The sequence below is a fragment of the Notamacropus eugenii genome, chromosome X, assembly GCF_028372415.1.
Source record: "Notamacropus eugenii isolate mMacEug1 chromosome X, mMacEug1.pri_v2, whole genome shotgun sequence".
NCBI lineage: Eukaryota > Metazoa > Chordata > Mammalia > Diprotodontia > Macropodidae > Notamacropus > Notamacropus eugenii.
The window spans coordinates 12,374,796-12,380,998 of record NC_092879.1 but is presented as its reverse complement, the minus strand read 5'-3'; the positions used below and the strand labels follow the sequence as shown (position 1 = coordinate 12,380,998).

The 6,203-nt window shown below is 43.0% G+C and overlaps 1 pseudogene; it reads left to right on the top strand.

Annotated features, from left to right (window-relative positions):
• The first annotated feature begins 2,484 nt into the window (after nt 1–2,484).
• On the top strand, nt 2,485–4,595 carry LOC140516142 (casein kinase I pseudogene; annotated as a pseudogene).
• The last annotated feature ends 1,608 nt before the right edge of the window (nt 4,596–6,203 follow it).

Genomic DNA, 6,203 nt, shown 5'->3' with positions numbered 1-6,203 from the left:
TAAGACAAAAAGGGCTGCTTATATTTGTTTCGAATATGGTCCCTTTTCCTCTTTGATCTCTTTAGCATTTGGGGTATCTAACTGGGGTATCACTAGGTCAAAGGGGATGTGCTGTCTAATGACTTTTGGAACCCTAATTCACTTTCTAGAATGGCTTTACCAATTCACAGTTTCACCAACAGTGTACTTACATGTCTGTTCTCAGACATGCTCACTAACTATTATGATTTTCCTTTTTTATTATCTTTGCCAATCCAATAGGTGTTAGGTGAGAGTTACGTCTATATTTCTTTTTCTTATCGGTGATTTCAAACGTGGCGGGGGGGGGGGGGGGCAGCCAGAGGTGGTAGTATGGCTATAAAAAGTTTGAGTTTCTTCCTTTGAGAACTTCCTGTTCAAATCCTTTGTCCATATCCTTTGAGGCAGAAGTTCCTTCCTGTTCATCCTTTGGTGGATTGAGTGCTGGGACTGGAGTCAGGAAGGTCAAAGTTCAGATGTGACCTCAAGACACTTACTAGTTGTATGATCATGGGCAAGTCAGTTAACCTGTCTGCCTCAGCTTCCTCATCTGTAAAATGGGGGAGTATAATAGTAGAGTACCTCCCAGGGCTGTTGTGAGGTTCAAACGAGACAATATATGGAAAGTGTTTCGAGGTGCCTTGGACACATCAGATATTTAACAAATGCTTGTTTCCTTCCTAAATAAGTTTCTTATGTAAATGTATATGTATATATATATGTATGTATGTATGTATGTATGTATGTATGTATGTATGTATGTGTGTACACAGAGGCACATTTTTTTTTTTGTGGCTATCAGAATTTGGCCAGAGAAACTTGCTGTAAAGCTTTCCCCCCACCTTAACTATTTCCTTTCTAATTTTTCTGGTCTGATTGTAACTATATTTTTTTGTTTGTATAAAAGATTTTCATTTCCATGCAATCAGCATTGTCCATTTTATCTCCTGTAACCATAGTTGCAAAGAGTATTTTTTATTCCTTGCTCCTGTGAGCTCTGATGATGTGACCTCTATCAGGGCTTATTACCAGATGGAACTTTGACAAAAATAGACCACATATTAGGAGACAGAGAAATTTCCAATAAATGAAAAACAGTAGAAAGCCTTGGGACATCTTTATAAACCCCTATCCATCCCCTCCTTTAAATCAGAATACCGAATTTAAGCACCAAAAGCAACAGATTTCAATGGATCCTTCATAAAGAGATCTTAAATAATGAGTGTATCGAAGAGTAAATCATACAAAAAAAGTAGATAACTGTAAAGGGACATGACAGAATACTGAACTTTTAAAGAAAAAATGCATAAATTATTTTCAAAAATTGAAAATGTCCAATTCATTTTATGAAGGAAATCTAATCCTAATATTTAAATCGAGGAAAGCTGTCACCAAGAAAGGGAATGATAAAGCTCTCTCTCTCTCTCTCTCTCTCTCTCTCTCTCTCTCTCTCTCTCTCTCTCTCTCTATATATATATATATATATATATATATATATATATATATATATATATATATATACATACATATATATGTATTTTTAAAATTTAAAATTCAAAATTAAAATTTTTAAACAAAAAGATTAGAGCAATTTCTACAGAAGATTTTTCGGTATGATCGATTTGGATTTATGCCAGGAAGGCAAGGATTGTTGAACATTAGTAAAACAATGACCTTGATTAGATTAAAAACAAAAAGAGTCCAAATGATTATATCACTAGATGTAGCAAGTCTTTGCCAAAGTACAACTGTTTTACATTTAGTCAAAACAATGCAAAAGTACAACATTTATGTTATGCCCCCCAAAATTCTACAAAGTATAGGTACAGAGTTGTCTTTTTCTGAATGTGATAATAAGCATCACATCAAAACTGGAATAAAGAAAGGCCATTCTCATTCATTAGGGCTTTTTGACAGCGAGTCAACAAGTATCTGGTAAGCACTTCTGGGCCCGGCCATGGGGGAGAGTGGGGACGGAAAATTTGCTTCATTTCTCTCCAGGACGTCCAATCGTAACAGGGTGATAACTTGGGAATAAGTGCGTCTATACGGTTTAGAGCATGAAAATCCCCCAGGGAAAATGCTAGGGGGGTGGTGTAGAAAGGCCTCCAGCTGAATTGGGAAAGAAGCAAGAGGCCTTGGCTGGGGCTGGCTGGGCTGGGGGTGGGAGGTGGGGGACGGGGTGGACGTGACAGATGGGCCAATTTAGAAAGATCTCTGACAGCTGAGATGGCCTGGAGGCCACTGCGCAGGCGGCCGGGGAGGGGAGGGCCAGAGAGAGGAGGGCCAGGGAGGGGAGGGGCAGGGAAGGCCCGGGTGGGTGGGGTCAGGCCTGAGAGAGGGCGTGTCTGCAGAGTGTTGCTAGGGTAGAAGTAGAGAACCTCGGCCGCTGATTGGAGGGGGCGCATCGGGCGCCGGCCAGAGCCGGCGGAACAAGATGGCGACGTGGGCGGAGTGATTCAGCTGCGACGTCGGGGGCAGCTGCCGGCACGTCGCCTCCGCCTCCTGCGCCGCTCGCAGCTGGCACGTCACCACCAAACCTGCGTTGGCAGCGGCAGCGGTGTCTGGCGGCTGCTGGAGCCCAGCGAAGCTGCTCGGTGGGGAAGACGCGAGCCTCAGCGTAGGCCGGGAGGAGGCGGCCCCCGGGCGGCGGCGGCGGCGGCGGCGGCGGTGGTGGCGGTGGCCAGGATCCCATTACGACCCACCCGGTGGGTGAGGCCTGCCCGGCCTGGTGCCCGCAGCGGCCCCATCGCGATCGCCCCATTCCCCCTCCCCACCCCCGCAGCATGGCGAGCAGCATAGTCGGGGGCAAGTACGAGCTGCTGCGGAAGGTCGGGGCCGGCTCGTTCGGCGACATCTACCTGGCCATCAACATCACCAACGGCGAGGAGGTGGCCGTAAAGCTGGAGTCGCAGAAAGCCAAGCACCCTCAGCTGCTGTACGAGAGCAAGCTGTACAAGGTCCTGCAAGGCGGGGTGGGCATCCCCCACATGCGCTGGTACGGCCAGGAGAAGGACTACAACGTGCTCGTCATGGACCTCCTGGGGCCCAGCCTGGAGGACCTGTTCAACTTCTGCTCCCGCAGGTTCACCATGAAAACCGTGCTGATGCTGGCCGACCAGATGATCAGCAGGATCGAGTATGTGCATACCAAGAACTTTATTCACAGGGACATCAAACCCGATAATTTCCTAATGGGAATCGGGCGCCACTGTAATAAGCTATTCCTTATTGACTTTGGACTGGCCAAAAAGTATCGAGACAACAGAACAAAACAGCACATACCCTACAGAGAAGATAAAAACCTCACTGGCACTGCCAGGTATGCTAGCATCAATGCCCACCTTGGCATCGAGCAGAGCCGTAGAGATGACATGGAATCCCTGGGATATGTGTTGATGTATTTCAACCGCACCAGCCTGCCTTGGCAAGGACTAAAGGCTGCAACCAAGAAGCAAAAATATGAAAAGATCAGCGAAAAGAAGATGTCCACTCCTGTGGAAGTTCTCTGCCAGGGGTTTCCTGCAGAATTTGCCATGTATCTCAACTACTGCCGGGGCCTGCGCTTCGAGGAGGCACCAGATTACATGTATCTGAGGCAGCTGTTTCGGATTCTTTTCAGGACTCTTAACCACCAGTACGACTACACTTTCGATTGGACAATGTTAAAGCAGAAAGTGACCTAAAAGACAGGCTCTTCTAGTGGGTAGGGTTGGCAGACCCCCCCCCCCCCCCCCAAGCCCCACAGGTTTCCAAGCGTGAAGAGAAGAAACACGTGAAGTAGAGCAGAGGATTGGAATAGGACTATGTTGCTCCCCAGATCTGGACATTTTCGTTCATATGCACACTTGCCAGGGATTGTGGGCAGCCCTTTACTTGATATAAAGAATCTAATTTCAGTATGAACTGACTCTGGTCAACATTGGTGATGCTGCCTTCGGAGTCATAGCTGCTGTGATCATGACTATGAACTGAGATAGGGAAACGTCCAATTTTTGCATTTTTAAATGAAAAAATGATGAACACAAATGATGGAGACAAATTGTGCATAATGTAATTTTTGTTACCTTTTGTTTTAAATTACACTGCAGTGAAATCTCATTTCATAAGAACAGCATGAACATTGTTCAACCACAGTTGTAATACATGTAAATGCTCGCAATTGTGTACTCTTAAAAGTATTTTTTTCCCTCCCTGAGGTTTGAAAGTTGTAAACATTCTTAAAATTGTTGACTTCTATGTGCAAGCCAGCTGACATGGTAGCAACCAAAGATTCAGACTGCCTGCTTACTGTGCTAGAAATAACAGCATCTAAAGTGAAGATTTAAGACAAACTTAGTGACTACTAGATTATCTTTAGAATTTTGCATTAACACTATAATATATTTGCTGTTAAAAAAAATTGTCACAGAAAGTTAACATCTTAAAACTGAACTTGTATGTAAGTCGTTTATGTAAATGTAATCACTGTAAACATCTATATGACCTGTGATTGTGTTTTTTTTTTTGAAATGGGAGCTTTTTTGTTTACAAATTCATTAAAAACTAAAAATTGTTTCTGTTTAAAAAAAAGAAAAGCATGGATATGTGTGATTAGTGCAGAGAAGTTGAGAATAACACCAAAGTTGGGAGCTTGAGTAACTGGGGGGGATGGTGATGGCCCTGGATGGTAATTGGGAAGTTGGGCAAAGGGAGAGGGGTGGGGAAAGGAGATAGGGGAGGGTGGAAATAATGATAGATTCGGAGATAGACACTAGCAACTGGGGGAAGGGGGAGGGGCAGCAGTTCTCTTAGACAATTTCCAGGCCAAGGCAGGCCCTTAAAAAAATTACTTTGTACCTTTTAGCAGTATTAAGATGGAAATCCTTTTGGGTAGGCTGCAGCAGGGTGATTGAGACAGTCTAGTTCACATTTTAGTTCCAAACATTCCCTCCTAGTCCTTGGGAACTTCACTGTTTTCATACAGTGTTCGCTGATAGGGCTTCCAACTTGGGCAATGGTACACTTGAATACGTGAGAAAATCATTGACCTGAGAAGATCCCCGTATCTCCCAAACCAAGCCTGGTGGTGGCTCCAACTCCTAAATAAATCAGTGCATTCAGACTAACTTCCTCTGCTGGTGGTACATAGAGTCCCATGGTAAAGTAAAAACAGCCCTCCTCTAGAATCTCCCAATTAATCATGTGAGTAATTTATAAAAATAACACTAGATTTAAAATCTTAAGAACTTACATAAAGTTACATAAAACTGAAAATCAACTTAAAAATCCTTTTGAATGCATTTCCAAATAATGATAATGTTTACATAGTGCTTTAAGGTTTACTTCCCAAATAGCTCCATTTTCTCCTCTTGACAATCCTGGGAGGGAGGGGCTATTATTATCCCTATTTTAAAGATCTGGAAGCTGAATGACTTGTCCCGGGCCACCTAGTTAGCAAACTGGGGGTCTTTGAACTAAGGTCTTTCTGACTCCCAAGTACTGCATTCTGTTCTGCACCCAAGTACCTCAGCAATAATCTTGAAGTCACAAAGGTGTAGCACCAGCAATTCCTCTCCAGAACACACATCAACTATGTTATGAGCAAAAATGATTCCCGATTCATTTTATCAAAACCAATATAAAAATAAACTTCAGATTTTTGAGTGCTAAAATATGTTCAGTTTTTCCACCTATTTCCCCATATCTACAAGCATACCAGTATCTTTAGACTTAGTCTTGAAAATAATTCGAAATTTAAAAACTGCTATTAGCCTTCTTTGGGGGAATATCTTTTCAGACTGTCTCATTTCCCAGATGGTTTTCTGAAAGAAGGATTTCCTGTTACAAATTCCCTTTTCTCTGGCATGTTACTTTCTAGTCTAGCCTGAGTGTTCTCCATTGATCTTTTGCCTCTGGAATTCTAGATGAATTCCTTGTGTTCAAGTGTACACTTTGGTTAGGGATGAAAATTATTTTCCCTTAGTAAATAAGGTAACTCATATTGATAATGAAGTATTTCTTCAACTGGCGATGATACTTCTCTAGGTATGGTAATCCGTCTATTTTGCTCTTCTTACCTTGATGATATTTAAAAACTTCCTTACCTTTTGGTACAGTTTTTTGCAACCCTGGGCTTTCCTTTCTTTTTTTCTGATTTTTTTTTCTGAGTGGGTTGTTTTTAGGGTTATAGCTCTAGGTACAGA